The sequence below is a fragment of the Belonocnema kinseyi genome, chromosome 3 (assembly GCF_010883055.1).
Source record: "Belonocnema kinseyi isolate 2016_QV_RU_SX_M_011 chromosome 3, B_treatae_v1, whole genome shotgun sequence".
Lineage (NCBI taxonomy): Eukaryota > Metazoa > Arthropoda > Insecta > Hymenoptera > Cynipidae > Belonocnema > Belonocnema kinseyi.
In genome coordinates this window covers 59,815,722-59,822,896 of record NC_046659.1, presented here as the reverse complement: position 1 = coordinate 59,822,896, position 7,175 = coordinate 59,815,722, and the positions used below count along the sequence as shown (strand labels likewise).

Genomic DNA, 7,175 nt, shown 5'->3' with positions numbered 1-7,175 from the left:
AAATTAAAATTCGAAAATTTTTTCTAAAGCCTCCAGGGGACTTCGTTTTCGCACGAAAAAATTTTATGTGCCCTTATTGCATCCGGACCCACAATTTTCGAAAACGCAAGCACGTGTGCCGCCCTCTGCCCTGGACTGAATTCTTGAATGCTTACTCGCGCTAAGATCGCGTTACCAAGTCGCTCTCACTCGCGTAATGCCTTCCTTCTTTTATTTAGTCCGCGGTTTTACAATTTACAGCCTCCAGGTTGTAAACACCAACCACAATCTGCTCGCGTCCTTTGTAATTAAATTTTTTTATTTATTAAATTTTTATTTTAATCGAACCTCAAAGAAACTTTTTTGCCCTTGGCATGTTTATCTTTTATCAGGTTCCAAAAATATGGCAACGGAACTTTCTAATTCGTGAGTTGTGCAGAAGATGATAAGATTATATTTTGTCAGACGGTTAGTAGAGAGGATATTTTAGCGAGTTAAAAGGCTTTGACGTTCGAGCTAATTTCAATGGTTTCCCAATAAAAACTAATTCAGGGTAGACACTCAAACTTAAAAAAGTATTCCAGACTACTTCTGAGTTTTCCGGTCGAAAATGATATTCATCCCGGTTTACTTTTAAGCATTTATCATAATTATTATTTAATACTAACTGCTTTATTGTGTACATTTTTAAAAGAATAAAAGATTGTGGAACTCCGAGTAAAATATATAATGTAAAATTTGTAAAACTGCTCTCCAACGGAAAAACCTAGTAAGTGACTTTTGCAATAGAGGTTATTTTCTCGTGCGCATGTATCGGAAAATAGTCTCTATAACAAATGTCACTTACTAGGTTTTTCTGTTGGACAGCAGAAAAGTTATTTCAGACTTCACCGCTCAAAATATTCTCAAAACAGGAGAAGAGCATAATTTTTCAAGAAAATATGGAAATGTAGGTACCATATTCCTAAGATTTCAAATAGAAATAGGTTGAAATTTCAACAAAATAGTGTAATTTCCAACCAAAAAAGAGAAATTTTCAACCCAAAAAGACGAATTTGCAACAAAAGAGCTCAGTTTTCTAGCTAAAAAGTAGAATTTTCGGAAAACCTTTTCACTTTTAAACCCGAAAAAGGTGAATTTTCAACCAAATAGTTGAATTTTCTATTGTCAAATATGAATCTTTAACAAAATGATAGAATTTTCAAACAAAAACAAATTAAGTTTCAACTAAAAACAATTGAATCTTCAACCAAATAGTTTAATTTTCAAGCCAAAAGACGAATGTTTTAGAAGAGACTTAAATTTTCAACTAAAAAATTACTATTCTGCTAAAAGATGAAGTTTCCGTACAAAATTGTTACATTTTCCACCAAAAAATATGACTTGAAAAAACAGTTGAATTTCTATTAAAATAATTAAATTTGGAACGAAACAGTAGAATTTGTGACCAAAAGAGATATTAATTCTGGACTAAAAATATTTGCTGACAGCACGCTGTATGAAACTATTCCCTATGCTTACACATAGCGCATAGTCTCATACACGCCGCTCGCGCTGTCAGCACATACTCATATTTAATGGAGACGTCGAATAGTACATTTTTAAATTTAAAAGAATCAACTTTCAACGTTAAAATATAGTTTTCAACTAAAAAAGATGACTTTTTAACAAAATAGTTCAATTTTCCACCAATAGTACAATTTTCAACAAAACGGATCAATTATGAACCCAAATATAATAATAGGCTTTTAAATAAAAAGAATAATCATTTAACCAAAAGAGATACTTAGAACTTTTATAAAATTAAATTTGTATGAAAATGGTTGAATTTTTGTCAAAGTAATTAAATTTTTAAACGAATAGTAGATTATTTAACTAAAAGAGATGAATTTTAAAATAAGAGAATAGGGCAATTGGTTCGAAGTCTGTGATTTAACAAACCTCAGAAAATAATCTGCGAAAAATATTATTTCAGAATATAAAATGTAACGTTTTGCAAGAAATCCTATACTTCACTCTGTGTTCTATAGTATATTTGGTAACATTGCACTTAGGAATATAGTGCATTTCAAAATCCTTTGAAATTTGTTTCTCCCTTAAATGCTTAAAACATGTGAAATCCTTTAAAATCATTCAAAATCCCATAAAACATCTTGAAATTTATAATGTGTCTCAAAAATCCCTTTAGAAATGTTTAAATATTTGAAATAATCTAAAAGTCCATAACTTCTGATAAAGCCACTTGTCACCTCTTGAAATCTTTTTAAATACCCTAAAAGCACTGAAATCCTTTCAAATCTATAAACACCCTTGAATTATGTTAAAATCTTCTGAAATCTCTAAAATTCTTCAAGTTTTCTAAATCCTTTAAAATTTATAGGAATTCCTTATATCTAATAGAATTTTAAAATTTCTTTTAAAATCTTTTGTAGGCCTCAAATATTGTAAAATTCCTCGATATCCCTGTAAATTTTGGAAATACCATAATAATTCCTAGAAATCTTTTAAATAATCTGAAATCTTACGATATTATTTTTATTACTTCCAGAGTTTTAAATTCTTTGCCATTTTTTAAAATCTCATGAAATTTCTCGGCAATCCCATAAAATCCGTAGATGTGTAGAAATCCCTAGAATTTCCTCAAAATGTCAGTTAACTTTTAAATCCTGAAAGTCTTTGAAAATCCTATAAAATCGCATAGTTCTGACAAAATCCGTACAAATCCCGTAAATTATCTTGAAATTGGTCACGTCTCTTGAAATTTCTTCAAAAAATTTTCAATCTTGGATTTCTTTGAAATCAGGCGAAACTTTTGAACTATCTTAAAATACCTTGAAATATTTTAAATTCTCTGAAATCTCTTGGAAATCATTCGAAATACTCTAAAAACTTGGAACTCCTATATAAATTTCTTTCAAATCCCTAAGAACAGTTAAAAGTCTTTAAACCCCCTGGACTCCCTGGAGTCTGTTTTAATTTCGGAAATCTCGTGAAATCTCTTTAAATATTTTGCAAGTCTTTGATATCCCATCAAATTATTTGAAATTTTGTTTGTTTTTTTTTAGATTAAGGATGTTATTTTTGCCAATCTATAGCGAAGAAGTTTTGGAACATGTTTAGAGATCAAGTGAAATAATAGTTGCCTTAGCGAGAAATTTGCAAAAATAGTAGCATTAGTGTACTTTTTATAAATAGTAGGGAAATAGTTATATCGATACAACTATTCAGAATCTTCAGAGAAACTTTTGTGCTATCCGAATCGTTAAAAAAGTTTGAAAAAGTTTTAATAGTGGGGCGAGACCTGGAAATATTAGAAGTGATTATCTTCTTAATAATGAATTCCGTCAAAATGAATTTTTGTCACTACTTTTGAAATTTGAAGATAACAAGAATAACAAATGATGATGCTCTTATTTTGAGCGTGAATAAAATTGTATTTCTACACTAAATGATGTGAACAAAAGTGTCCGAGCAATAATAAATAACATTCATAAGGTGGGAGAAGAGTGCCGCTTTACCTACCTCAGTTGAGGTCTGATCTAACAGGCGATTATGCGAAATGCTATTGGAGTGATTGGATGTATAGAATAGCTCGACGTAGCCGCGTTTACTATACTGCGGCGAGCAAGAAATTTGCGGTGAATTCTCTCCAAAGGAGCAGGTTTATATTTAGTATTGGCGCGGTCTTGGCTTAGCATTGTTGGTCTTTTTGGAAATGCGTTTGCTGCCGCGTCATCTCCGAAATATCAGGAGAACCGTCTTATAAGATAGGGATAGGGGTCAATTCGCCAAACTTCATTACGAGACGTCGAACCATCCCCTATTAGCCAAGTTTACTGATCTGATAGATGGATGAGGCTTGATAAAATATTGAGATTAAAAAATAAAAAGTTAATTTTTCTCAATTTGCATTTTTGCTCTGACTTCAGTCTGAATAATCTATTATTGAAGAGGAGAGACTAAAGCTGAATAAATTAGATTCTGATAAGGAAAGAGGAAGGTAAATTTCAGAAACATATTTTACAAGGAAATATTTATTTTCAAAATTTTTTATGTGCGTTATCATACTTTTTATGCAGTACCTTTAGATATGATGAAAACATTTTTTTTATCAGAGTTGAATTTCACTATTTCATTTATTACAGGGCTCATAGTCTTTCTCCTATTCCTCGTTTTCCCATTATTCTCGAACATTGTTTGTTTTACATATAAGAAATTAATCTATTAACAAATAGAGTATGCTAACGTGTGTATTAGGTTTTAATTTTTGTTAACTTAGATATTTACTATTGTAATTAATTTAACTGTTTTATATTCCAGTATAAATACAATATTTTGTAAGACAAATATGACTATATAAATGCAACAAGTTACAACAAAGTAACAAGCAAAAAAAAACAAGAAGTTGAAACTATACGAATTTAATATTTGTTAAATTTAAGAATGATCTTAGGCGCTCTAACTTAAATTATTTTTAATTTCAGCTGAAGAGAATTAACGTAAGGATGAAATGACAAATCTTAGAATGAATCAGAATGAAGTGTATCGTCGTCCCGAAATTCAGGGTGACTAGTCCATTACTTTCCATATGCTGGTCTACGGCTAGACTGTAGTCTAGTCTCGTCTAGTCACTCGTTCCTAATTTGCAGAACGACTAGTCCATCCCCTTCTCTAGACGCAACTAGACGCAATCATCTTTGAAATAAATATTTCATTATACTTATAAGTACATCACAATTTAGTTATAAATGATGACATTTAAAAAAATTATTATGTGAATGATTTTAAGCCTACAAAAATTGGTTATTTAACCAATTTTATCTTTAGTCGGACTGTTTTATATCACCAACGACCTACGTGTATTCAATTAAAAAACTTCTTTAATGGCGAAAATGAATAAAAAAAGCATTTAACAATATTTAAAAATATAAAATTTCTTATAAAAATATTGAGGTTTTTCTGAGTGTAAAAGGAAATTTCTTTTCCCTTTTCCTTCAAAAATTACCGTATTTCCCGTCTTTATGGCTCTTTTTGCATTGTAATCCCTGTATGGTAGTTTTTAAATTTCCGTTTTAAAAATATCGTAAAAAATTACTAACATTTAGTACAAACTATCGCTAAAAGAAATTAGTGGCTCACATTCCATTAATTCAGATTTAGAGTATCTGATACAAACAAAACAAGTTCTCTTCATTTCTGAATTCTGGCTTTTAATTTAATTTCTTACAATTCTTTACTGTAAACAAAATAAGTCCGTTTGTACACATCGAATTGTTTATGGGCACGTGATACTTCTTCGTGTGATCAATCGGGTACAGTGCCCCCCGGCTTTTTTTCCACAAAAATTAACAATTTTTAAAACTGAATTCGGAGATGTTATAAAATATCATGACGGACGTTCTCGGATTTTTTTGAGGGATAATAACAAAACAAAATTATTGTGCTAAATAAAAATTTTATGACCAGATTCCTACCATTCGAGTTATAACACTTTGCAGATAATTTTTGATTTGATGCATTTCGGATTTTTTGGTTCGCGTATATTGAACACTGACACCAATTTTGAACTAAATCGTCTAAACGTTTTAAAAAATTAATGTAAGCAATAAAATTGGCATATTCGTTGCAAATCAACAAATAAGTATCTGCGCACACGTAACCTATCATTATTTTTGGAGCATTTTTAGCGATTTCTAGCGGAGGGAAAATGAAACTTTGAACGTCGATAAAGTCGAGATCACGTGACTAAGTTCATTCATAAAATTTTTGTGTGGAGAATGAAATGATTATCAGTTTTTTCGGTCCTCACTACGTCCACACGGATTGAGATATCGTGTTCAGGATTTAGGAAGTTATACCGAAAGGAATAAGGAACATTTGTATATATCAAAATGTTTATAATTACGAAGAAAATTTTCTAGTGAAATACTATACGAATAGGAAAAAAACTTTTAACGTCGATAAAGTAGATGCCTCGATTTAAAAAAAAAATCGAGGAACATCTTAGATTGTGATACTCGAAAATCGGTCCAAGTCCAATCTTGAGAAATGTTCATCTTCAGAAAATAAATAAAATTTTTTCTAATGGTTATATATTCTTGTGGATTTTTTGTACTGGTGTGAAACAATTCTAAGTTATACCAAACCCATAATAATAAAATTTCGCCCGGGGGCGAAAGACAAGGCAAGTCCGAGGCTAAGCCCCGCCTGTTGGTTCACTGTCAACAATAGTTATCAGCTGATCGATTCAACGTGAAAAACATTGAGAATAGATATAAGGGGACCAATCTGTATTGCACGAACTTCACCAAAAAACGGTCACTTTATGTTGCCAGAAGTACGCACACACACACACATGTGTAAAATCACACTTACGTATAATTCAAAACTTTCCGAGCGTGGCGTGCCAACCGCACTTTAAAAAAATATGGCGACAGGTATTGGACGCGTTTGTAACAAAAAGAATAAACATACAACTTACAACACTCTGAAAATCTTGTACACTATACATTTGAAACCACACTTATTGGAAACTTTCGCTTTTATACACCGATTTTTAATTGTAACATCCTTGCCTTTATTCACAAACTATTAATTGTTCAATCATTATTTGTTTACATTTGACTCGCGTTCACATCGGCGGCCATATTTTTTTAAAGTGCGGTTGGCATGCTGCGCTCGGGAAGTTTTGAACTATACGTAAGTGTGATTTTGCACATGTGTGTGTGCGTTCTTCTAGCAACAGAAAAGTGTTAATCTTCAGTTCCACTAGTTTGATCACCTTATGTATATTCTCCATGGTCAAAAATAAGACGTCAAGAATTATGGAAGTTGGTTGGAGAACTCCGACGAATAAATTTGAGCACATTGTTGGTGTTGCTATATTTCCAATTTGAAATTGATCTTTTATTTTTAGGAACAAAAAAATTAAAATCATTTTACACAAAAATTTCATGAACGAACTTAGTCAATTGATCTCGACTTTATCGACGTTCAAAGTTTATGTTTTTCTCGGCTAGAAATCGCTAAAAATTCCCAAAAAATAATGATAGGTTACGTGTGTGCAGATACTTATTTGTTGATTTGCAACGAGTGTGCAAAGGGGGAGGGTCGGTAAGGCCGGTTTTTGGCCTAATTTATTTTTGGACCAAAAAATCTGAAAAAATCATGGTAGTATCTTATAAGTATCCCGAGTC

At 31.3% G+C, this 7,175-nt stretch overlaps 1 protein-coding gene across 2 annotated transcripts in view; it reads right to left on the bottom strand.

Moving 5' to 3' along the window:
* The window catches only part of LOC117168730, a 134,729-nt gene that overhangs the window by 45,371 nt on the left and 82,183 nt on the right, over positions 1 to 7,175 (bottom strand). Inside the window, exon 1 of one of the 2 annotated variants that reach the window (XM_033354459.1) lies at positions 3,502 to 3,564. The exons of the other annotated variant lie outside the window; for it this stretch is intronic. The gene's annotated coding sequence lies outside the window, so the exon portion shown is untranslated. Of the gene's footprint in view, positions 1 to 3,501; positions 3,565 to 7,175 lie in introns of those variants that run through there. 2 annotated transcript variants of the gene reach the window in all.